The 27500-nt window shown below is 40.9% G+C and overlaps 1 pseudogene; it reads left to right on the plus strand.

The window, feature by feature from the left end:
• Window positions 1-27500, plus strand: part of LOC135213885 (uncharacterized) — a 244949-nt pseudogene that overhangs the window by 215375 nt on the left and 2074 nt on the right.

Consider the following 27500-nt stretch of genomic DNA (forward strand, 5'->3'; position numbering starts at 1 on the left):
AATTTGTTGGTATGTAAGCAAACCATTGGGAGGACCATGAGATGTAACTTCTTCTGAAGACTCAGCAACCACATCAAATATAATTTTCCTTCGTCAGAACCTGTTTTCATGAAGGATAACTCTCTCTCTCTCTCTCTCTCTCTCTCTCTCTCTCTCTCTCTCTCTCTCTCTCTCTCTCTCTCTCTCTAGAAAGAATAATCTAGAGAGAGAAAGAGAATGGCAAGCAAATGGACAACAAGAGTGTACTGTACGCCAGCGAGATACATTTGTTAACACTTGCGCAGAATAAATGTATGTATACTCACACAGACTGCGACAGTGAATGTTGGGGAAGAGAAGTTCTGATGCTACACAGCCAGGCAATTTATACTGCATACATTAGTTTCTTATCAATATGCTGTATTAGCCAAAGCCATGGTACTACAATGCATTTAGAACAATTTAATGTGCACAGCTCACCAATAGATATAAAGCCATTAACTGCATCCTTTTTCTAATTTCTTTTCAAATGATGGCCTATATTCAACCTAGAGTTGTTTTTGTTTGCAAATCTAAGCATTCATTGATTGTCACTGTTGGAGTTATCCATCAGAGGCAAGGGCGAAGAGTGAGAAAAGGAGGAGACTAGAGTAGCGGAGAAGTTTAATCTACACACTCACAGATATGCTGTTAAAATTGGATGTTTGCCACTTAAGGCTTACAATAGATCTGCTTGTCAGCATTCTCTCTCTTACTCTCTCTCATTCTTTATTTAATGGCAGTTGCTAGAGTTTTAGTTGTTTAAACACTGGTCACAAGGAGGCTTACTATATTGTCATAAAAACATGAAAGAATTTTAAGGGATAGACTAACATGAATTCATTTTGATACTATTTTTTGTTTTTGTTTTTGTTTTTAATGGGCATATTCTATATTTTAAATAAAAAAATTTCCTTTTAGAACGCTCTTGGGTGACAAATTTTATGTTGTTGATGAGGAATTAGAAGGAGACATAGATCCTGATCAGTCTTGGATTGAAGTGAAAGGAACAGCAGTCATCATTCATCTCTGGAAAGAGCCAAAACGTAAGTTTTTATTTGTGAATTAACATATATTAGTAAAAGGGCTTCTTTATGCCATTGGTATTTAATGAATGATCATGAAATGGTATTTACATATAAATATTCAACAGTTTCATGATGAAGAGATCAGAGCATTGAGATGAGGATTTGACTTTTGTTAAACCTCTTAAGTTGAATGTAGGTGAGTTTCTAATAAGAATCCATTTTTTCATTTTGCTGTCAAACAGAACCTTTTTACATTTTTACTTTTCTTGATTCACTAGATCAATTTCACCCCCATTTAAGTCAAAGAATCTTTTAGCAGATGGATTTAAATTAGTTTGGATAGGGTTTACACCTAAGAAAATGAAAATAGATTGGAGTAATTTTTAAATCTCCAGAACTTCTTGGTCACATATGAAAAAATTCAAGCTTCATCACACTGTAGATTCAAGTTTATTTAAATCATTGACCACTAGGGCAAGAAAGATTTACATTGGATTAGATAAAGAAAATCTTAATTTTATATACTTGCAAGCTCATCAGTGTGGCTCAAGTGAACGACATTGCCTATGGATCTTGCTCTTAAACTAATACATATAGCATTAACAGGCACTGCAAGGAAGTTAACCAGGTTATGTATACATACTGGATTTAAGGGTGGTTTGGATTGAACAGCTCAAATCTCCACCTGACAGGTGTACCTGACTTGGTTGAGCAAGACATAATTTTTGTAAAACCTTGCCTTCGGTGTTGGATGTGATCTCAACAGATGGCAACTAAAGTCACTAAGATGTGATATATTTATAGGAAGTTATCCACGGATAGGTTGTCTTAAAGGGTGGGAAGCTATTGCAATACATTAATTCCCAAATGTGACAAACTGATGAATATAGCCACCCCCAAAAAGCAATATGAACAAAATAGGTAAAGAAAAAATTTCAATAAAGACCCAACTCTAGTTATGACAGGATTGCATATTTGGAGCATTCAACAGCTGGAGATTTCTTTACCTTAGAATAGAAAGAATTCCTCCCTCACTTTTAGAGAAAAGAATGCATAGTTACCTTGAAAAACCCTGAGAAATTAGAATATTGCTTGTGAAAACATGAAAGAAATATAGTGACATAATGCCACATCAACTAACCATATGAACTTTATGATGTGATTGGAAAACTTTCCTTTATTTGAGAGGATGAACTGCTTGAAAAACAAATGATATAGAAATTCCTAAGATACAATGCAAAAATTTACATGCCCTAGAAATATTAAAATAAATAAAATTCCCCTTTATATTGCTTTCAGAAATTTTTCGCCTACATGCGAGAACATCATAAGCACCATACATTGAAAAGCATTACTCGCAAATAAGTTTAAATCTCTCACCATTAAGGAAAACTTGAAGATTTTCTGACCGAGGAATTCCCTTGTCCAGTAGATCAAATATTCATTACATAGATTACATGAAATTTGAACAAATATAGAAGTTTCCTTAGTCCTTATTGATGCAGGCATGAAAGGAAATGAAGATGTAGGTAGTGTAGGGAAGATGTATGTTCAACAGTACACAATTGTGACTATCATCAATACAAGGAATGTAGTAGTGCTATTTTCCAACTTAAGAATTTTTCTCTTGTTTAACAAGAGGCATTTTGAATACCATCCCTCATGAATTACTTTTATCAAATTGCTAATTTCTAGTGTACCAAGTAAAATACATAATAAACAAGTTTCGATGTAGGAAAAACCTGATTTTGGTAGTCGCTGTCGAGTTCTCAGAGATTACCCTTTCTGTGGGCTATCCTGAGCTCCATGGTGAACAGACTAATGTCAAAGAATTCTCTTAACTGGTCATATGGCTGGGGTTCAGGGGTAACTGGGCGACAGTCAGCTAATCAATATAACAACTGGGCCACAGCCAACTGGTCAATATGACAACTGGGTCACACCCAACTGGTCAATACGACAACTGGGTCACAGCCAACTGGTTGACAGAATAACCGGACAACTAAGCGACAGTCAACTGGTTGACAGGACTGGGCAAGACTTTTCACTATGTAAATAGTGATTATAATATAATAATAATAATATTACATGGACCGTGTTTAAGAATTAAGCCTTTATTAAGACAGTCAACAGCCAAAGAAGTGGACGAACAACTGGCTGACACCGTAATGAAAGAATAATAAAAGAATAAAGAATGTGGTTGCATGTTTTCAAGATTTCAAGGATTGTTGTCAAATTCTACTCTACCTGAAGAGTGTAGGGTACAATGTTGTTCCTTAATATATAATAGGCCCAATAAAAGTTTTTTTTATTAATTTTCAATCGGTGACCATGCCTATTGTGTGTAATATTATTATTACTATTCGTATTATTTACTGTTGACATAGGGAAGTCTCGACCAGTTGTTTCATAATAGAGACTTAATTTTTAATCAATGCCAATGTGTCTCACATCTAATACTATGATTATTACTATATAATATACAATTTACAATTGGAAAATGTGGGCCTAGGCTGTCGCTTAGTTTTTTTGTCGACTAGTTGACTGTTGTCATGTCAACCAGTTGGCTATTGCCCTGTTCTCAGTCGTAATAATAAATATTATAACACATGATAGAGTATAAATGAACTCAGGATAAGAGGGCACTTCCTCTTATCCTCAGCGAATGCTAATACCCAGGTCACCTGCTACGTTAAAACTGCAAGAAGAAGGGGTGGTGGTTATGCACGTACGCACCGTCATATTGTTTACATACGACCAGTATCTGACCAAGACGCCATCCCTTTCATGTCTTTTCGTCAGAGAAGTGGGAGAGTTTTGAGGACTCAACGTCGACTACCAAAAATAGGTTTTTCCTACATCAAAACCTGTTTTTTGATAGTGTAGTCGCTATCTCGTCCTCAGGAGCTTTTCAAAGAAATTGACAGGTGACAAAAAGCTCTTGGATTCTAATCATAACCCAAAAACATTTTTGGACCAGGGTCAAGCCACTAGTTTGAAAGTACCATTCTTTATTCCAAATACCTTTAGGTTTGGTAGCAAAGAACAAGAAACTAAGTGTGAACTCAGTGTTTTTTAGGGTGAAGTTCTGTGGTGTCTTACCTAAGCATGCAGTATTGTCAAACCTTCCCCAGCAATAATTAGCATACTCGCCTGTTGGGAAGACCTGTGGTTTGCTGCTGTAGCGCCTATGGGTCAAGAATATCTATGCCACCTACCGATACACTGTGTAGTCGAATTTGTTCAAAGCTTTTGGCAAGTGTTGCTAGAGTGTAGGAAAAAACAGACCTTTTGGGATGTCTGCCTTGACCTCTAGGTTAACCTTAAGTGCACGAACTGGGCATAATTTTATGTCTGCTAATTCTAGTTTACTTAGAATAGGAGATTTCCTTCTGAAAGGTGTCCCATTCTTGGCCCTGAATGACAGGCCAGAGGACAATAAAAATTGATTGTCATCTCTTTGGATGATTTATTGTCCCCGTCTATGAGAGCCCAGTTTGCTAATACGGGCTCCTGATGCTAATGCAATCAAGAATATTGCATACTGTAGCTTGTGAGTTTTGGTTGTCCCCCTCTAAGAAGTAGACCCATGGTTTGTATCAGGTCCCTGAATTTCAGGGCTGATTGAAGTATAAGCACCTTGTTCAGGGACCTAGTAACTGTAACCCTTCTAGAGCGGATCTTTGTAGTGCAAAGGACCGCAGAAGGGAAGAAGTGACAGCTCCTATACTAGGAGTCAAATCATGTCTTAAACCAATGAATATTAATGCTGCTATGTATTCCAAGATTGCTGTAACTGCAAGGCGTTTGTCTTCAAAAGGGATGAGAAATTTAAAAATTTGTTTCCCTAGAATTTTGACTTGGCTCTCGGTATGCATATAATGTAAGTATATCTTCTGTACATACTGGTATGTATTGCCAGATATATGAAGTCTCTAATTTTTGCATTAAGTATCTAGCAATGTAGGGCAAGTAATTTTCATGGTATAAATAAGATTCAAGAAAATCCACTTGTGAAGGTCTTGGCTTAGAAAGGAGGATCCTTAAAACTCTTCTCTCCTTTTAACTTGGATAAAATAGGCGACAGTTTTGGAATTTATCTCCGTGCATATTATTAAAGGAATAAGAAACAATGCCTATTTGGCCAGTTTAGGGCTATTAAGCAAGCTGTTCCTTAGTAGGTTAGGAGTTTGCTCAACACCTTCAAAATCTGTAAGTATGGAGGAAAGGGTATGTCGCCCTCCATTCGTTCCAGTATTGTAGGAAGGCATCTCTTGCTCTTGGTTCCCTGGCAGTTTGTGATTCTCATATGTGGCGAACAGGCCCACTTCCATTTGTGGAAGCATGTTGGGTATTTTCTGAAAGAGTGATCGTCCAATTCCACTCTGCTGAGGCTGTCATTTTCCTTGATTTGGTGTCTACAGTTACATTGAGACACCCCGTAAGGTGAATTGCAGACAAGTACCACTCCTTTCTTGCCCCATCAAAGGATGGCTAGCATTACCATATTTAGAGGAGATGAGTATCACCCTGACCTCGTAATGTAGGATATTGCAGTCATATTGTCTAGAACCAATTAATGTGTGTCTCTTCTGGAGTTTTTGAGTTTTGTACATGCAACTTCCCCGGCAGATATATACTTAGCTTATGTCTCTGACGTCCGACAGAAATTCGAATTTCGCGGCACACGCTGCAGGTAGGTCAGGTGATCTACCCCCCTGCTGCTGGGTGGCAGGAATAGGAACGATTACCGTTCTAGAACCAGATTTTCTCTGTCGCGGTAGTGTCAACATATGTTGTTGCTACCTCCTGACTTGATTTTCGTTTTTCATCGCCATCATCGATTCTGCTGGCTGTCTTTTGCAGGGAGTACTGGGTCTTTGGTTCGGCATACGCGTTTGTTAAACTTTTTAATGAATTTGGCTTCGAAAATTTCGAAGAATATATGACGTGTAACTACCGAAATTTTCGGTAGACACTCACATAGTTTGCAAGAAAGGGAAATATTAATATTTATTCATTAATACGTGTAATAAGTGTTAGAATTGATTGAGGAAATATACTGACTTCCTACTTTAGGGAGTCTGTAAAGCATGTAACTAGATACGTTTCTTTTAAAAGTTTTTTGGATACTCGTACTAACGAGCAATTAGAGTATTAACAGTACTAGTAGTGTTGCATCCTCATCACCTTCTTACTTCGCAGAAACTTCAAATTCATAATTGCAATTTGAAGACAAGGATTGTGGCTCAAAATGCGAGCTATTAAAAGGTAAGAAGTGATTACTAGTGTTCCCCATTGCAGTGGAGGGTGCGTCTGGTCGGCTCTGTCTCGCTCTCAGGCCTAGACCTCTTTCAAGCTCCCAAGCCCAGGGGAGAAGGAATGTCGAAAGCCGTAAGGAGGTTCAGAGAATCCCCACCGGTCAGGCGTCCCCTCGGCAGGTTCTGTAGAGCGTCCCAGACTGCCAAGGATAGCCATTGAAAAGGCATCCTTAAAAAAGTGTCTCTCTTCATCTTGCATCCGAAAAGACGAAGAATGTATATGTGAGTTTTGGATGATCTAGCGCGTTTCTCTGAAAAGAAACACTAAGAGAACACTGAGCAATAGCCAGCCAGGAAGCCGCGTTCCAGCAAGCTAGCGTGAGCCACGTTCCAACAGCCAGCAGCGAGCCGCGTTTCAGAAAACAGACTAGCGCGAGCCACATTCCTACAACCAAACGCGAGCCGCGTTCTGGCAACTGAGCGCGAGCCGCGTTCTAGAAAATTTTTCTTGGCGCAAGGCGCCTTCAAAGAGACAAAGCGCCAGCCTGGCGCAAATTGCGCCAGAAAAACAGACGGCTAGAGCAAGGAGCCTTATAGTACAGTGGCAATCAGAACGATCCTTCCATTGAACATTTCCGGGCAAGAGGCTCTTTCTAAAATGGGTCTAGTAGGCGCTCGGAACTATCAGGGCGCACGGGACCTTCCACGCAAGTGGAACGTTCCAGAGCGAGTCTCCTTTTCTAGGCGGTGCGGAACATTCCAGGCGTGCGGAACTATCCAGGCGCTAGGCGCAAGGAGCCAGGCGCCAGAATATTCCAAATCTTCTTATAAGAGAGAGGTCAGTCGCGAGGCTCCTCTTTGAGTTTTAACTTGAGCAACTTTCCCCCTGGCAAAGGTGCAAGATGTCGCACAGGCGGCCATCGCTTTTGTCAGAAGGATTCTGATACTAAGAGAAGCCATTTTTTCATTATTCAGAAGACTCCTGTATTGACATACACTCCCTGAACACCTGAATTAGCTCTGGTCACTGACCAGCCCGAACTATATCCCCACATATTACCCACTAAGTGGGTAATTTTAACTGTCAAGTGTTAACAAACGCTGCAGGTAAAATCTAGTCAAATGAGTTACATGTGTTACCGTTGGCAACGCTGCCGCAAATACCTGCCACCAGTGGCCTGTCTCCTCATTCCTCAATTGTTTTTTGTTCGCCTTGCTGTGCGGATCAGTCCCACATCAGGCGAACTTTTGGTCATTTAGCCCGACCCCACTCAAAGAGTTTTCGCATCTTGGTTACAAACTACGAATTTTCCCGTTTCACTTTGGATAGCTACTTTGTACTCGCTAAGGATAAGTTAGGAAATAAACGTCATCGCCTTCTACAAACGCCTCGACGATGGAGCCTTCTACTGTTGGATATGTTGGTGCTCATCGGCTCTAAAATAACGTTGTCGCCGACTGCAAACGCCTCTGCTTCTACTTCATCTACAGTTCGACGATCGAGCCTTCTACTGCTGGATATGTTGGTGCTCATCGGCTCTGCACGCCCTTCAAGCATAGGATGAGTACCCGCACACATGATCGACGTTCTTTTCGCTATTTCGTGTAGGAAGGTTTACTGCAATACTAGTCAGAGATGTTTGTCTTGGTCAGGAGACAACGAAACATTAGTTATTAATTCCAGAAATTAGTGGACAGGTTATCATCTAGTATGTTAAGCATATTTCTAGCCTGACGAATAATTTAACCAAAATAGAGATAGTAGTACTAGTAGTATAGTGAATTCTAATCGTTCTTTTTCAGCCCCCCTGCCTGTTCCAGAACCAGCCCTAACGGGTGCTGGGGGTAATGGAGAACCGCAAGCCTCCGAGTGGGTAGGTTCTGCCGGCCCCCCCGGCGCGGAGCAGGCAGTGTTGGCAGCAGATTTCCCCTCCCCTCTATTTGTAAGTTCTCAGGATGATGAAAATTTAGGTCAGATACAGACGAGTAGCGATAATAGGCTAAATAGTGTTTAGGAAGAGAAGTGCAGGCTTCTTCCGGTCGGTTTTTTCTATTATAAGTAGTAGTTTATAGAGGGACAGTGTCCTTAGAGCCTCTTGGGTGTTTCTTGCTTCGAGTTCCTTGCGTCAGAATCTTTTAGGCCATGGTTGGCCGTTCAGATCTGGTTTCGGGTCTGTCGGGTTCTGAAGGGTTGAATACTTATCCTTTGTCTTTAAGGTTACTTTCCTCTACTTATACGATAGCGTAATTTTTAATATCAACTAATTCTCTTTTCAACGCATATCGACGTACGATAATTCGTTATGTAAGAAATCGAATAAAATTAACTACGGCTAGCCTAGTGTTCACGATGATATATCGTATGCATGTACAGTAGCCTAGCCTAACCAAAAGTATTCGCTGTACTACATAACGGTAGAGTGATTTTTATAGTGGCTAACGCTTTAGGCTCAGGCATTCTGACTACGGATAATTCAGTACAGGTGTAATTGAAACGAACGAGAATCCGATCTTAGTATAATTCAATATGAATGTAATCGAACAGAATGAAGATCAGATTCTGTCCGACTAAAGCATTAATTGTATTGTATGTATCATCATATTAGCGTAGTATAAATACTAACTCGGCAGTCATTCACGCTCTGGAATCAGCTGATGGCGAATACGGGTTTGCGTCGCCGTATCCACCTCATTCTTGTCCTGATTGGCTAGAGTAACTAACGTAACAACTCTTCCTTACTTAGGCCAGGTTTGTCGTCTTGAAGGAGACGTGTTTTCTTGAAGGAAACGTGTTTTCAACTATGTTGGACATTTAATATAGTCAATACTGGTATCTTGTGGTATATAATTATATGTCAGATACTATAAGGAATTCGTTGTATGACGTCTTCATACGTTTAACAGACTAATGGCCGTCAGTAATTATATTGTGCTTGTGTCAATTACAGTTACAAAAGAATTACCAGTTGTATTATCAAATTAGTGACAACTGAAATTAATATTTGGCCTAATAAAGTTAATTTAATTACCTTAAAATATGTAATTTATTAATTTTCAATTAAATTGAAATATTTAATTTATTACTTTTCAATTAAATTACAATTACACAAGCTTGTCAAAACAGCACTGTTGTAAGGAGGCGTGGCTTAGACAGACAATGATGCCGGCTAGTCTATTTCCTTGGCTCCAGATTCAACCATATCACTTGGTCTCGGATAATGTTTTTGTTCCTAGTTACCATAATGAGTATCTGGATACTTAACTTATGAAACGAAGTCATGCTGTTCGTCTTACGATGTAATTTAAGGCCAAAATTTGACTAATACGTCTTATTGGAAGCTAGTTTTTCCCTCAGCTTAGATGCGTAAATTTAGCGATTCCGTTCGTTTTTCACTCGTTTTCTAGGTACTATTACGAACCTTACACTTGATTAATCTTTATCGGTGTGAAACAACAGTAAACGAGCTCTTTCATGCTATTACTTTTCTTTTACCACGGCTGCGTTTGAATTCATACAAAAGCTTGGGACCTCTATCCAGGTTGCTGATGCACGTAATTTTGCCTTATCAGCTTCAGCTACATTTATAACATGAATACAGTAATTACCGTCGCACGCGGATGAATACAATAAACAGACGTTGTTATCGGATTCGATTACTTTCGCACGCCGATCAATACAATAAAGTTATGTTGCTATAGGATTCGATCGTATTAGCAACAAGTTCTTGTTCGGTTGTTCATAGCTGTACACAGTTAACGAGTATATTATCATTAAGATAATACCTTTTAACTTAAAGAGGGTGCAAATTTATGGACGTGATGTTAGACGGTTGTAATTCTCTCTCTCTCTCTCTCTCTCTCTCTCTCTCTCTCTCTCTCTCTCTCTCTCTCTCTCTCTCTCTCTCTCTTACTTTCCTGATTTCATTTTTTTTTCTCTACTCATGCTGTTTTTCCACCCTCTCCTAACAATTGATTCATTGTGCAACTATGAGGTCATTCAGCGCTGAAGGGAAATTGACAGAAAAATGTTTGAAAAGGTGTAACAGGAAGAAAAACCCAATATTTGGCCTTTGGCCTAATTTCTATTTTAAACCCTACAATCTCTGTCTGATGCACGATGCTGCCTACGCCAGCTGCGCGAGAGATATAGGAAGACTTATTTGCAGTGTAGTTCCGATTTTAAATACTAACCCCATCGTGAAATCGAATTAACGCAAGTCAATTACGGTAGCTTCAATACGGACTGTATTCACGACCACGTCTTGAATAATTTCCTGATTTTCTAATGTTTCTCAGATTATCATGGGGAACAGAGTCGGTCTAGTTTTCTCTTGCCCAGTTTTTCTGTTAAAACTTATAATGTCTTTACACAACCTTCTTCAGCTGCTCATTCTTCGGATGTCGCTTCGGAATCTTCTTGCTCATCCTGTTTTTATTTACCAATATCACAGTAGAGCTAGTTTCATTGTTTCATCCTGAAATTTGGAGAGGATTTCAATCTCTCTCTCTCTCTCTCTCTCTCTCTCTCTCTCTCCTCATCTCTCTCTTCTCTCTCTCTCTCTCTCTCGCTCTCTCTCTCTCTCTCTCCTTTCTCTCTTCTTTCTCTCTCTCTCTGGGTTAAAGGAAATAATTTGGAGGGGCTGCCTTCGTAGCACCTTCGACGGGTCCTGTAGTTCTCAGGCTGCTGATGTTGATGCTTCAAGGCGGTTCCGCAACTCCGTATTTTCATCTTACTTGTTTTGAGACGTAATGTGTCCTCCGTAGTTCTTGAGGAGGCTACGGCAGTTGGAGATTCACCTGCGCCATAGTTGACTGTATCGATACCGGTTGTCACCACCCACTCCTTTCATAGGGTAGTTAGTAATCTTCCTTCTTCGTTCCCATTTATATACCTTAGGAGTGTGAGACGTAACGTGCTTTCCGCGGTAATTGCTGGGGGGGCTACGGCCGTTCTCAGTAAGTCTGCATCGTAATTAGCACCTTTTGTGCCCTCGGCCCCCTTTCTTAGGGTAGCTGGTAATTCCTTCTGCGGCTCCCATTGGTTCCGCAGTTCGTAACCCGTTATTAAAGCACTGTACCGCACAGTTTCTTCTCCACCTGCACAATGTCGGCGCTAGGTGTTCCTGTCGGTTACTCGTAGTGACTTTTCTCTCTCCTTATTTTTCTCAACTTTTTCCTGCTGCTTTTCTGTTCCGTACTTATGGGGTTTTTCAAGGTGGGTTCGACCTTGATTTCGTCTCTGGGAGTACTTCTTTCCCTCACTTGCTCCGGACTCCAGTCTAGGTTTAGTACGTATTGGTAAAGGGCCCGGATCGCGTTTTGCGACTTCTTCGCTCTTTAGGGGTGTTGCTCGCCTATGGTAGTCGTCCTGGTCTCGTGTCATTGTCAATGGTGAGTGCGAAGTTTCGCAGTAAATTGAGACTGGTTCAAGGTTAGGTCATCGTCTTGGTTGGTACATGTTTGGCACAACAGTATGGGAGTGACTCGCATGTGTGGTCGTTCATCGCCAAGGTATATTCGGCTCAGGCGTAACGTTATCGTCACTGGGTAGTGAGGGTATCCGCAGTCGAGTGACTAACTCTTACAGGTTTTGCGGAACTGGTGACAGACAGTTCGCTCTGGTGAGTATGTGGACAGCGGTCGGACAGCAGGGGTTACATCATGATGTCTGGGGGGAGTGCGGGTTGCGCAGTCGAGTATGACTTGCACAGGAGTTTATCATCTTCTTGTTGGTATATCGTTGCGCAATCGGATCGGTAGGCTCAGATATGATGGGATCTTATGTCATTTGGTATCGAGCAGCCAGGCGTAGTAGGTTCCGGGTTCTTGGGTGCTGCTCTTGTCGGGGTTCGGCTTTTCTCCTTTTTTCCTGTTCCGGTGTGGCCGGACAGGTCTGACAGAGGATAGATACCTTTCAAGAGAGACTCGTTTGCTAGTTGTGGTTTTTTTTTGTTTCTCCGGCAAAGGAAGCGAGTATAACGGATTGTGGACTTTGTCCATTCTATCTTTCCGCATTCCAGGCTCCGGAGGGATCTTAGTTAATTCAAGTAATGTTTGATATTTTGTATTCAACCAAACCAGCTGTCTCTCAAACATCAAGTAGGGTAGTCTGGTTTCGGTGAGTCGGGCAGTTTTTAGGGAATGACTTAAGCTAGCATAATTTTTCTGTATGAGGTAGCGGGTAACTCCTCTGCTGGAGTCCGACTTCCGGTTACGAGTCAGTTGAGGTTTTTCTCTATTGGGTTCCTTCATTGATTCGTATGGTAAGGGTTACGGATCTTGAGGCTCGTATTTGGAGGACACCTTTCACAGCCACTCTGTTGGATGTGGTGAGAGTTGATGGGTGTTTCTCTGAGCCTGGACTGTTTGATAACCTCTTCACTTTGGTTTCGAGGGGGTTTGCATACCAGACTAACATTTCTGAGGGTTATGCTATGTTCTTGGCAAGGAGAGGAGGGACTATTGTTAAATCATTGCCTCAGCGCTATCCGGACACTCATAAGAATCGTTTCTTAGTCAATTCAAGCGCGCAAGTATGCGGAGGGCTACCCTTTGGCTTCCAGAGGAATGTTTCGCTGTCGGCGATTGTGTAGGTGGTTTTTTTGAGAGTTGTTGCGGTTTTTCACAACACCGTACCTTAAGGAATTTCAGTTTCTTCAGAGAGGTTACTCTCGGGGTCCTGTCGTTGCGGTAACTCAGTTTTATAGTTGGCTTGGTAGAGTTAGGGTGTTAGAAGTTTAGGTAAGCAGTGATAGTCTAAATGAACTTCAGGGTGTTAGAAGTTTAAGGAGGCAGTGATAGTCTAAATGAACTTTATGGTGTTAGAAGTTTAGGGAGGCAGTGATAGTCTAATGAACTCTAGTGTTTCTGTTGGTCAAGCTTAGACAGTGTTTTGTCCCTTAGGCCCTTGAGGTTAGGCAGATCCCGATGGTCATGTTGGAATAACTACTAGTACTACTTCAGCACAAGTCATCTACATCAGTGAGCAGTAGAGAACTGAAGGTCCTGTACACTCAACTTCTCCTCCATACATGAGAGGCTACATAGCCACATGGGAGGTTCACCATTTCCCCTCCATACATGAGAGGTATAGAATAACACATGGGAGGTTCTTCAGACTCAGGCAGTACCTAGGACTCGACACCGATGGTATGGTACTTCCTATGCAAGCATCCTCACTTACTAAGCTGGACAACCAGGTGAGGAGATATTATGTTTTTTTTTTTTTTTTTTTTTTTTTTTTTTTTTGTTTTTTTTTTTTTTTTTTTTTTTTTTTTTTTTTTTTTTTTTTTTTGCCTCCATGAATAAGAAGTATAGCTTATCACATGGGAGGTACTTCTGACTCAGATAGTACCTTAGACTCAACACTGACTTTGAAGTACTTTCTTTGCAAACATCCTCACCTACTGAGCTGGACAACCAGGTGAGGAGATTTGTTTTTACCTCCATGAATAAGAAGTATAGCTTATCACATGGGAGGTACTTCTGACTTAGACAGTACCTTAGACTCAACACTGATGTTGAAGTACTTTCTTTGCAAACATCCTCACCTCCGAGTTTAGATAACTAGGTGAGGATACATGCTTTTATACATGTTAGGTTGCTTATGAGTTACCTGCGTATGTTCCGTGGACAGGTCGGGCTGAATGAGATTGACCCTGCCTCCAACTAAATGTTGTTAATCAGGCTAATTCAGGTGTTCAGGGAGTGTATTGCAATATGAAGTTTTCATAATAAAACTAATATTGTAATACTTACCTGAACACCTGAATGATTCCCACCCTCCTCCCCACTTCAATTTAATAGTGAATGATTCAATTGAGGAATGAGGAGACAGGCCACTGGTGGCAGGTATTTGCGGCAGCGTTGCCAACGGTAACACAGGTAACTCATTTGACTAGATTTTACCTGCAGCGTTGGTAACACTGACAGTTAAAATTACCCACTTAGTGGGTAAATATGTGGGGATATAGTTCGGGCTGGTCAGTGACCAGGGCTAATTCAGGTGTTCAGGTAAGTATTACAATATTAGTTTTATTATGAAAACTTCATGTTTGGCAGTTCCTCTCAATGCGGACTCTCTCCTTCATTCATGCTCTTCCCTCGTTATGAAGAGGCAAGAGCTTTGGGAGTTTTTCTTATAAGAATCTCATCGACGTTTGGGTATGATGGTGGATAGGAAATATCTACTTCCTTCCGTAAACCCTACAGATGAACAGGAATTCTGTCTCTTCCGTGATTTATGAGGAAATCACGAAGATTTAAAGAGTTCCTGGATTAACTTCCTTCCTTAAGGAGATATATATACTCTTTCTATCGTTCTATTAACGAAAAGAACGAAGACAGTAAAAATTTTTCCTTTCTCTATCTGCCTCGGCAGGGAAAGAAGGTAGTAGAGTATCTGCTGTATGAGAATACGATACAGCAAATCATAAGCACATACCGTAGTTACTTCTTTGCTGAGCAACTCAATTACCAGTATCCTTCCAGGAATTTCCTAGGAAGGACTACGCTTGAAGGGATTGTTAAGACAACACCTACTTAGCTTCTAGATTTATCGAAGTCTTGTTTCACTTAAATATGCATTAATAAGAACTTCCTGAAGTTCGATAATAATTTTATAAGATTCCTTTATTTAATGGAGTAGCTGGCAACTCTGGAAGAGTAAGGCCAGACGGCTAACGGAGACTGCTATCGCGCCTTAGAGACCAACGCAGTAACATGTAGGTGTCGGTCATGAGTGGTTGGTTACATGTCTCTCTCCTGCGGGATGGAATAACTAACAGTGTCTCTCCCCTACAATCGCGGTTTTAGCCTCGGATTGAGGGGATAGTTAAGCAAACATAAATAAAATATTGTCTGCCTTTTGCTAAGAAGCTTTCAATAAGGAAGATATTACAACATTTCAATGCTGTTTACCGTAGGTAACATTATTAAAGGATTCTAACGCAGCGGAACTCTATATTGTATAATGCTCTCATGCTTACGAAAGCATGGCTTATTAGAGTACATGCTTAGTGAGAAGATGAATGCAGTAGAGAATTCACTTTAAGACTACGGTATGGTCAAGTCTTATGCACATACCGAGGTTAACTACAGAATTCCTAGTATCCTTACAAAGGTTTCCTAGATTAATGCTGTTTACCACAATGTGACAGTATTATAAAGGATTCTAATACGGCAGAGCACGATATAATATAATTCTCTTATCCTTTCGAGAAACGCACACAACCTTTTTAGAATCTGATATTGCTCAAGAGAAGATGGGTGAGTCGGATGGGAAACATTCTCTTAGTGGCAGAAGTTGTTTCCCTGAATGGACTATACTACGTATATAAAAGTTTTTTCCTACTAAGAACGGAATTAACACGTGAAGGATGTCGGGTACCATAAAGGCACAGATGTTCTGGCACATAACCTTAAAAGAACTAGAAGGAAGCGCCAGCCTGGCGCAATGCGCCAGAAGCACTATCCAAGATATTTTCTCGTTTTAGTGAGTTATTAACCAAAGAGTCCAGTAGTGGTTGGTTTGGTGTTTGCTTCTCACCTCGGTGGTCGCGGGTTCGATTCTCGGCCATTCCATTGAGGAGTGAGAGATGTGGATTTCTGGTGATAGAAGTTCACTCTCGACGTGGTTCGGAAGTCATGTAAAAACACCATACAAACAAACCAGTAGCCTCTCGGAGGCTCGGTAACGGCAAGACTCGTTCCTGATTTCGTTACCCATTTAATCGGAAAGGGGTCGCTTACAAGGAATGATGAAATGATTTATTTTAATCACTTAGGCCAATTCCACGACTCTCTCATATCGCAAAGAGCATCGAGAATCTCTTTTTTCGCCCCTGTTCGCATTAACAAAAGAGAACCTATTTGGGAACAGACACGGAACGTAACGATCCTTAAGAGGTTCGATGCAAGATTTTGCATGTCCGTGAGAACCTTCTCGATCGAAGATAATAACTGTTAATGTATGTCTAACATTTATTGAAAAGAGTTTTGAGAACCTGTGGAAAGTCTTCTTCATAGATCTCTTCGCAAGGTAGAAGACGAACAGGCTTCCTATAGACTGCTTCCTTTTCCTCGAACCAAGAGAGGTAGCAATATATGACATCTTTAATTTAAAGAAGGGGAATAAACTTTAGTCTTTTTTCCCCTAGTTATAAATTCTTAACAGATATTAAGATAAATGGGCGTTAGAGAGGTTGGATTCACAGAAGTTACGTTCTTCTCACAGCATGTTTCGTAAGGCTTTTCCAAGAGTATCTGGATATTCTATCAGAATTTATTATAAATAGACCTGAAAAACCTCTCCACTCTGAATCTGTCCGCGTGCAGACTGACCAGAAGTGGACATGAATGAGAGGATTTTTCAAGGTAAATGACAATAGTCATGGCCAAGACATAGAATTGCTGCAGATCGTGCTAGATGGAATGAGGAAACTGTCCTCTTCCGATACCTCTGTGAACCACATAGCGAGGTTCTTTCTTCACTTTCAGAGGGAAGAATCACCTAAGTATATATCTGCTATCAAAGAACGCAGTAAAAGGCTATACTCTGTCTCTACAAGGGGAATTAGAGATAACATAGGATTAAGATCTTCGGGATCTTATACGATACCGCAATACGACAAGAGTAGGATATCATGTGTACTTCTTCGAAATTGGGATCCTTTGTGGTGGCCACAGATTCCGTGTTCCGACAAAATGGAACTGCTCCTCATCAAACTTCTTTGAGAAAGTTTATGAAGGAATTCTTTGTTTCTCTTAGCCCTAAACGACCAAGAAGACAAGTGAATTTTTTGTGCATTGGAATCTCACATCAGATTCAATGGAGACTCGGCAATGGGTTCTTGCCAGCATAGTAGGTCTGGCAAAAGAACTAAAACCCTCTATTCCTGACGCAACGCTTTCAGATAGAAGTTTCGTTGCCCAGGCAGGGTACTTACATTTTCATCTACAGAAGAAGAGATGGTTTAAACGTTTGCCTACAGAGTCTTCGGGGTGCGATGAGGGCTCGAAATGCTTCCCAGAAGGTATTCAGAAGGATACAATAAGAGCTAGAAATCAGGGTTCCGCCCAATTTCAGCTCGGAGTCTCCTTCGACTTCCAGACTCCTTCCCTTCCTTCGGGCAAGGATAGGGAAGATTCTGCAACGAGGAACCTCATCAACATGTAAGAAGAGATCTCGTTAGCAAAGGAAGTATTCAGGAAGGATCCTCCTCGGACGAAGACTCTTCTCTCTCGTATTGTTAGATATCCTGTCGTCTACTGGATGTAGCTGACTACAATCACCTCCCCTTGCCAGGGGCCAAAAGCTCAAAGGGGAAGAATTTCTTCCATCCTTCTCCAGTCTCCTGATAGACTATGTGGTTGTTCAGGACTCTCGGACAATGTAGCGCCAGCCAGGTGCCAAATGCCAATACAGGCGAAAAACGCCAGAGGCGGACAGTTCCAAGGAACTCTGTCATGGTCGGATACTGAGAAGGAGCGGGCCTCCAACCTGGCGTAAATGCGCCAGAGGCGAACAAATCGGACAGATATAAGAGTGTCCGATGTGGACATCGCCAGACAGCCTAGAGACTCTTCCAAGCTCGAAGCTCCAGCAAGTGTGGAGGAGCCAAGCCAGGCGCGAGGCGCCAGCCAGGCTCTAGAAGCCAGCCAGGCGCCATCCAGGTGCCAGGCTCCTTCAAGGCTAGGCTCCAGTCAGGATTGAGGATCCTTCCAGGCGCAAGGCTCCTTCCAGTAAAGAGAAACCTAAAGCTCTGTCATGTAAGAGGGTGCTAGTCCCCATTGATATGATACATGGTAAGGCTCTGCCATGTAAGTGGGTCAGCCCCCATTGGCACGATCCGAGAAGGCTCTGTCGTGTAAGCGGGCTAGCCCCCATTGACATGATCCAGAAGGGTTTGTCAGTCATAGGTCCCTACCTCGCTGAAACTCTTGAGGCATGCAGACTCATAGACAGTAATCATGAAATCTTCTGCCAGGCGCAAGGCGCCAGCCAGACGCAAGGCTCCAGCCAGGCGCGAGCCGCTAGCCAGGAGGGAGGAGCCAATCAGGCGCCAGCCAGGCGCGAGGCGCCATCCAGGCTCTAGGTGCCATTCAGGCGCAAGGCTCCAGCCAGGCGCGAGGCGCTAGACAGGCGCTAGGCGCCTGCCAGGCACGAAGCGCTAGCCAGGCTCCAGGCTTCACCTAGAAGAGATCTATATCAAAGAATGCCCTGGCCTTCTTTGAGACAATGTGATCTCCTAAGCACTTGACAAGTGCATTGATGATTCCTTCAAACAGCTGGGAATTAAAAGCGCATGAAGTGCGAGCTTTTCCGAATTCTTGTTCTTTCCTTAACAATATGTCATAAGGACATATTAGCTGTCACATACGGGAGATGCAACTCTGTGTTGACTTCCCATATCCGAAGGATGTCAAGATAACCTACGAGAGATCCTTCTCTCTTGGTTGATACGTGTCTGCGGATACATTGCTGGGATAGGGAGCCGATACTGATCCTTAACGAGTGAGTTTAATTTTATTTAACGTCGTGTTTTTTCTTTGGGTTGTTTGAAAGGAGTTTGGGGATAACTCTTTTCAACTTAAGCACTAACCCTCGTGTTAGGATCAGGTGATCGGGATCGGTGTTGTGCTCCTTAATTATGCCACTAGGCATAGGCATATTGTCATGTAAGAGGCTCTGTCGAGTAAATGGATAAGACCCCATCGACAGACCCACAAGAACTCTTAGCCATAGGTCACATCCTCGCTGAGGCTCTTGAGGCGAAGCAGATTCCTAGGCATTAGCCATGGAATCTTCTGCCTGAACAAGTAGGAACCAAGGTTTTATTTATTTATTACCTACAACGTATGTTGTTTACCTGTCTATTCAGTAAATAGTTGTCTCTTACCCACCACCAAGGGTGTCAATCAGCTAAGTATATGTATATCTGCCGGGGAAGTTGCATGTACAAAAATGATATTGTTAGAATACAATAAAGTTTTGTACATACTTACCCGGCAGATATATACAATGAATGGCCCACCCAGCCTCCCCTCAGGAGACAGGTGGAAGAGAAAATCTGGTTCTAGAACGGGAATGGTTCCTATTCCTGCCACCCAGCGGCAGGGGGGTAGATCACCTGACCTACCTGCAGCGTGTGCCGCGAAATTCGAATTTCTGTCGGACGTCAGAGACATAAGCTAAGTATATATCTGCTGGGTAAGTATGTACAAAACTTTATTGTATTCTAACAATATCATTTTTTTGAGAGACAAAAAGACAGCCATCAGCTCCAGGAAATTGATACAACAATTCCTTAGAGTAGCTGAACACCTCCCTGCCACCTGTTCCCACCCCACCCCATTTAAAATAAGTGCTGTGTCCCCATAGGGAAGACTTGTATTGCCTGTGGTGTCATTGAAGTTGACCCCCAACCATACTATTCCCATTGTTATCCACCTCTTCCTCTATGTCTGTCCTTGATAGGCATTCCATTTGTTGCTCTTCTACTAACTATAAAAGGGTCTTTGGACCTTGTGAAAAAAATTTCTTGCTGTTTTTGTTATCCTTTTGTGAAGCTTCATCCCATCTGAAGATCTACCTGTTCTTTGAGGAAAAAACGTTTTGGGGTGACTGAAGGCTTGCAGGAAAAATCCTTTTGGGGTGATTGAAGTCTTGCCTTTTTAAGCGTGGCTTTTTGGGTTGGGTAAGGGGAATTTTTGGATTTTTGTTTCCTAAATTTCTTTTTTTCCCAAAAGAGAGTTGTACTCTTATACAATTCTGTAGGTGGACTTGGTTATTAAGATTTTAACCACAACAGACTCCTCAAGAGGTCCTTACAGAAAAGATCACAATGTAATAATGAAGTTACTTTGGGAAGTGGCTAGTTGGAGCCCTCCAATGTTTCCATTTGCACTTCTATGCACCACTCTAGCAAGTCATAGGATGCTTGCCACAGGGTTCTCACAAGACTTTTAACCACAATTCCAACAATTGTTCTGGAACAATTTGGAAGACTTTTGATGGTCCTAAATTGCTGTGTAGCTATAAATAAAGGAGGCTTTTACCTTCAGAAGGGAGCTGTTGATAGGCATTCGAGGACTTGACTCATTCTTTTTCACTGAATCATTGTAGATTGTTGGCTATTGCCTGGTAGTCTATCGCCGACATTGTTATCTGAACAGATTATCTATATTAGTAATAATTGTGGAACATGTCTTTAGATAGAACTTCCAAATAGAATAATAAATTCTTCAAAACAACTTTCGCTTCTGCAAACTGCTAACGATCTCAAATTGTAAGACGCATGGATGTAAACTGGCAAAAAGCCAGTTTACTGCTTTTCATGCACATTATAATCATTGTTTCATGATCTAAACTCAATTATTTTTAGATGGAACTTGAAATTACATACTCGGCTTTGAAGTTGGAAGTTTCCATGAACTTCGGTTATGAAATCAATAAGCGAAGAATGAAACTCTCGGAGCTAACGATCATAGATTGCTAGTGCCTACATGTACTGGCGAAAAATTACAGTTACAGCTTTTCACGCACTAAAATCATTGTTCCACATTATAAACTAACAATTTTCAACAAACTTGAAATTGTAGACATAGTTTTCAACTTATATTCTTCCATGAACCTCAGAAATTAAATTAATAAGCAAAGAACGAAACTCTTTGTCCTAGCCTAACTATAAAAAATCATAAGAAGCGCCTGGAAAATAAGGCAATTACAGCTTTTCACTCATAATAAATCATGGCTATAGTCTAAACTAAAAAAATTTTAACTGAAATTTAAAACTATGCACTTAGCTGAATCAATAAGTGAAGAATGGACTTCCCTGACCTCTGGTTTCTTGAATGACCAGAAAAACCAATGGCTTCTTGGTCGGAATTTTGTCTTATGTAAACAATATGACGGTGCGTATGTGTATAACCACTTCTTGCAGTTTTGACGTAGTAGGTAAACTGGGTATTAGCATTCGCTGAGGATAATGGAAAGTGCCTTCTTATCCTGAGTCCATTTATACTCTTATCCTGTGTTATAATGTTTATCATTACGACAATACCAGGCCATAAGACCAGTTAAGAGAATTCTTTGACATTAATATGCATACCATGGAGCTCTGGATAGACCATGGAAAGGAGGGTACTCCTTGAGGATGAAACAGCGACTACGCTATCAAAAAGCCCGTGTGATATTATCATGGTTATGTTTAAGTATAGTCTATAATTTATCATGTTATGATAATTTCCATACCTTTTCAGTCTTTAAATCTCAGCTATTGGACTCCAAATCAATGCTGCTGCTTCATTCCCAGTGTGATCTTGCTCTGGTTATTAATTGTTTACATTACTTTCCAGTGTCCATGCTGTTGCTACTCTTATTTTCTTACTTCCCTCTCTACTTGCTTCTTACTTTAGCACTTGTCATTGCATCTATAAAAACATTGCAAATTTTGTCTTTTCTTCCTTTGGACATATGTGTATGTACAGGTAGTCCCTGGTTATGTACGTATTTATTTTGGTGAATATACTGAGCTGATGCATTACATTCTCTCTTTGTAGATCTTTTAAATAAGAGATTAGTTCATTACAATAATTTGTTTGAATTCCTCGTTAATATAATTTTGCCTTTTGCATATATGATCAACTTGATCATAGTTGGTGTAATTGCACATAATAAATTGTGAGTTGTGTTTACAGAAATGTGGCAGCTTCCATTTGCCAAGAATTGTCGGCGTAAGTGGTTGAGAGCTGAAATTCAAGGGCCAGACTCTGATGAAGAGGATAGTGATATTGTGGACCATGGTTAGTTAATTTGGCAGTTTGTAAAATGTTTTTTTTGTGCTAGTATCTGTGACTTACTTGTGTGTTGTGTTGTTTTACTGATGTGTGTACTATTTTAATTGAAAGCTGGTTGAAACACCTCCACTAGAGTCATAATGTTGAGGAGTCTCATGATGCATTTTTCTCTGCTAATGGCCATCATATCATGCCTGTACTGTATACTTAATATGGAAAGTGTAAAACAGTATGTTCTATACACTTTCTTGTTTGTCCTTGTTAGTCTTGAGAACACTGAAGAATATACTTTTATTACAATTTCTCAATCAATTTTTATATTATCATCTCAGCTTATTCATTAGCCAGGGTCACTGTTATCACTGTTGATAGTGAATCCTTTCCAATGGCTCATTTCATGTTTTGGCAGATGCATTTTGGAAAGATACCTAACTTTAACCCTCCCTATTTATCCCAGCTTAGAAAGAAAATACATAATCATTGCTATGAATAGCATTGCAGAATTACAAACAAACTTAGGAACAAGCCCACCCCCGAAGTAGACCCCCCAACTTGCACTCCCACACAAAACACAATTCTCAAGGCCCCACAGATCATACTTCCCAAAGTCATCCATAATCATGTTTTATGAGTTCAATAAATAAGGCCCCCCATTGCCTGAATCTATGGAACACATAAGCAGTGTAATTTAGTACCTAATATACTGCTGACAAATATTGCGACTCCCTAAAATCTCCCTCCAAGAATGAAGCATCTGTTCTGTGCCACATGAAATGAGCAATGTACAGACCCTAAATATTGTATTCATAAGTATATGTAAAAGATTTATACATCGATTTTCCTTCAAAGAAATTAGAGCTTTCTTATTAAAACAGTTTATTTCAGAACTTTATTTTGGAATTTTTTTATACTTCACTATTTTTTCATTCACAAACTTTCACTGAAATGAAAATGCTTGAGAGAAAACGTTGTGCTACACATGGGCATAACATGCAACATGTGAATTACTGAATATACAGTGGACCCCCCTTATTCTTGGGGAATGTGTACCAGAAACATACAACCCGTGCAAATCACTAGAATCTACGTATACTTAGAACCCCTATAAAAACACCTTAAAACTGCCTTTTTTTTTATAGTTCAGACAGAAGAAAAACCACCTAAAAATGCTTGTACCTGGTTTCTTTCAATGGTTTTATCACAAAAAGTGCATTTAACCCTTCATGGATGGACTGCTCCTTGGGAGTAGTAATAACAGGTTTGAGGTGGTGGATGGGTTGATCCTGTAGATAAACAATATTACGCGCCATTGATTTCAAAAGAATCTGGTAGGAAAGAGGTGCCAGATCTTCTATAGCCCATAAATTCACTAATGGCAACTTTTACATTGGCTAATATCACGAGTCTGTTGTCTCAGGACTTTGGTTCTGCTTCTGACTTGACCGAGAGAAGACTGAGAATGTACTGCGTTTCTGTCTCACGTCTTTTTGTAAATTTGCTCATAGATATACCAAGGGGTTGCCTTTGGTTTTAGTTCTTGTCTTTTATAATAGTATATCAGCTGTAAATGTAATTTTGCAAAGAAATATTAGAAAAAAAGCATGTACCTAAAAAAAAAGTTACTGAATCTTCGTCAATATTATGTAAATATTTTTCACCAAATATGCAAAGAATTTGTTACTGATTTTATTTATTATCTGTTTTGATAATTTTACAAAATAAAATAAAATTATTAGAATAAATATAAGTTAGTTAAATTTATGATTGTCTTGTAAAAGGCTCCATAAGTGGTTGTAAATGGTCATTTTCAACTCGTGGAAGGTAGGGAAAATTTTTGAAAAAATTTTTCTTTCATGTGTATTTGCATATCCTCCTCCTTCCACCGATGTGTTTTTTCGTAAATTTGCCGACTTCAAAGTTTTGCCAGCATTGGCCACTGCATATTGATTTATTACCCTGGCTCCTAAGGGTTAATCGTGAAATTGATATGAAAATACAGTAAATTATTAGATATTTCTCATAGAAAAATGCCGCAAATACACTAACTTTCTGCGAATAATGGGCAGATATGGTCCATAGAGAAATCCACATATATGTGAGTCCGTGAATGTCGAGACCGTGAATACAGGGGGTCCACTGTAGTATTAGTACTCTTGTAATGTTTACTGCATATTTTAGGATTTTAGCAAATACCCCAAGTCATGTTCTGGTTTTGATTCTGGCAGCGACTATGTTTCTATATATTTGGAATCAATACATGATGGTAGCCTGGGCTATCTTAGCAGTTGCTTCCATAGCCTAGTCTCAGATTCTGACATCTACAAATTGAGTTAAACTAAGAAGCTAAAAGCATAGAATATGCCTATGAAATTTATAAAAAAATCAGTATATACTCATTTCAAATCATTAAAATTAACTATAATAAACAAAATGAAAAAAATCTGACCTTTTTTTACAATCTTTTTGTCATACTACAGGGGGTCCACTGTAGTATTAGTACTCGTGTAATGTTTACTGCATATTTTAGGATTTTAGCAAATACCCCAAGTCATGTTCTGGTTTTGATTCTGGCAGCGACTATGTTTCTATATATTTGGAATCAATACATGATGGTAGCCTGGGCTATCTTAGCAGTTGCTTCCATAGCCTAGTCTCAGATTCTGACATCTACAAATTGAGTTAAACTAAGAAGCTAAAAGCATAGAATATGCCTATGAAATTTATAAAAAAAAATCAGTATATACTCATTTCAAATCATTAAAATTAACTATAATAAACAAAATGAAAAAAATCTGACCTTTGTTTACAATCTTTTTGTCATAACTACTGAAAGCTTACCAAGCAACCACTGTAACCAGGAGACAGTATAGTCATCATAGATTTCTATTTTTTAATCTCTCTTCAACCATTATAACTAGCAAACAGTATAATAACCATTCACTAATATTCTTCAGCCTCTCACTACCCAATGCCACCATTCTTTTAACTCTGTTGCCCTGTTACTGTTTCTTATATCAAAAGTTTAAAAAAGAAAGGTACTGTAAAGACAACACTTTCTCTTGTAGTATATATTGTATTCAACCATCTTAGCCATGTTGTTCCTTGTACTATTGTGTAAAGCATTTCTCTGGCCTTGCCGCCGAGATAATTATCATATACTATGCACGCAAACTGTGTCTGTATTTCTCTATGTATATGTACCTGTGAGAAAACACAAATCTACTGGCTCAGAGTCATTTCTGCTCTCAGTGCGAGTTTGTACTACTTATTCATCCGCTCTTGTCTATGTCAACCCAGTTCGTCTGTAATAAATCAACAGTACCCAGCTACCTGTCTCTCTCCCTTGTCCTCACAACTGGTTACCCTTGAGTGGTTCGTGCTCAGAGTCATTAACGGACCCACACAGCAACTAGTCTTGACTCTTGACAAACCCAACCCCATTAACGGACTAAAAACGGCTCCTCTGCTCGTTTTGGCATTTATCGACTTGTTGATTATACCCAACACCATTAGCGGACCAAACCTGGCGTCCTTGCGTGTTTTGGTGTGTGAGACATTCACGAGGACGGGTGCTGGGTGCTGGTCAGCCAACACAGAATCAGGCGGTGGGCCAGACACATCTATATCGTCATCGTGGCCTCCTTTGCCTCAACAGGGGTATGCCAGATACCTTCTCAACTCGCCGCACCTGTGGGCCTCCTCGGCTCCTTCCCCGACACCGCTGCCACACCTGCGAGTTCCCTGGCAACCTCCTGAGGTCGCTGCCGCACCTGTAGGCCTGCTCAGCCCACCTGACGCCGCTGCCTTTGGACTTGCTCGCCTAACTGACGCCGCCGCCTATAGTCCTCCTCGGCCCACTAACACCGCTGCCACACCTGTGGGCCTCCTCGACCTGTCGACGCCGCTGCCACACCTGTGGTCTTGCTCTGCTTGCTGGATGCCGCTGCTGCGCTGGGGACTTCCTCAGCCCAACCTACATTGCTACTGAACTGGGGGTGTCCCCTCAGCCTGTCCCACACTGCCACCACACACAGTGCAGCTCCCTCTGCAGTCTGGGTTGCCCACAGTCGACAGTAGAACTCCCCAGGCAACTGCCAGGGAAGGCATCCTGTCAGCCAGCAACGCCGAAGGATTAAACATTCAGTGACACCCTACAGCAAGCGTCACTAGAGCCATCCATTTCCATTATCCCAGCCACCTTGTCACATGACAATAAGTATATTTGACCTTTAATCAGGAAGATGCTAATTGTGATAGCTTTAGTGTGTACAGAGCCATAGTGAAGTGTTGTGGCCGAGAACCTAAGATATCCTCAAAAGGGTAAGGAAAACTGACTGTAGAAATCGGCCTCAGTAAAACAAAGTGAAAAATTAAAAGCATTATTGCAACCTGCTGCTCAGTAAGTGTTTTTTGGAATCCCTCCAGGGTAATGAATTTTGCACCCTGACTGATGAAATACTCAGAAGAGAAGCTTTTAGAAGAATTAGAATATCTTAAGTGTGATTAAAGTTGGAAGAATGAAGATTAATGGAACCTCAGTTCTACTTCCAAATTTAATTAGTACATTTAATTTGAACTAATGTAATCAGAGCAGCAGGGTTACGTTTTAAGCAATACTTTATATCCCAAGACTTAGATGTTATTCTTGTCAAGGAAATGGACATTTAGTAGGGTCTTGTAGGCAGAGCTACATTCATGCCAGACACATGTTTTAAATGTAGTGAGACAGTATGGTATATTTAGTAAAGAAGCAAGATGTGTACATTGTGGAGGCAATCATTCATCTGTACATTTTGGAGACAATCATCCATCTTCTTGACAGAATTGTGATGTGTACCTTATGGAAAAGGACATGCAGACATTAAGGGTAACTGAACATATCACATTTAGAGGAGCAAAAGAGAAAGTATTAGGTCAGTATGTTAGACCAGGAATATTCTTTTCCAGTACTACTGCTAACTGAAAAAAAAATTAAAATGTTATCAGAGTGCATCTCTTGGGGAGATCAGTGACGACCTGTACTCCGCCTCTGTGCCACTGGTCTCAGATGCTCCTGCCTCTTTGGAGGCTGTGCCAGTAGTGTCCGGTGCTCCTGCCTCTTTGGAGGCTGTGCCAGTAGTGTCTGGTGCTCCTGCCTCTTTGGAGGCTGTGCCAGTAGTGTCCGGTGCTCCTGCCTCTTTGGAGGCTGTGCCAGTAGTGTCCGGTGCTCCTGCCTCTTTGGAGGCTGTGCCAGTAGTGTCCGGTGCTCCTGCCTCTTTGGAGGCTGTGCCAGTAGTGTCCGGTGCTCCTGCCTCTTTGGAGGCTGTGCCAGTAGTGTCCGGTGCTCCTGCCTCTTTGGAGGCTGTGCCAGTAGTTTGCGGTGCTCCTGCCTCTTTGGAGGCTGTGCCAGTAGTTT

Source organism: Macrobrachium nipponense, chromosome 43, assembly GCF_015104395.2.
Source record: "Macrobrachium nipponense isolate FS-2020 chromosome 43, ASM1510439v2, whole genome shotgun sequence".
In the NCBI taxonomy this organism is placed as follows: domain Eukaryota; kingdom Metazoa; phylum Arthropoda; class Malacostraca; order Decapoda; family Palaemonidae; genus Macrobrachium; species Macrobrachium nipponense.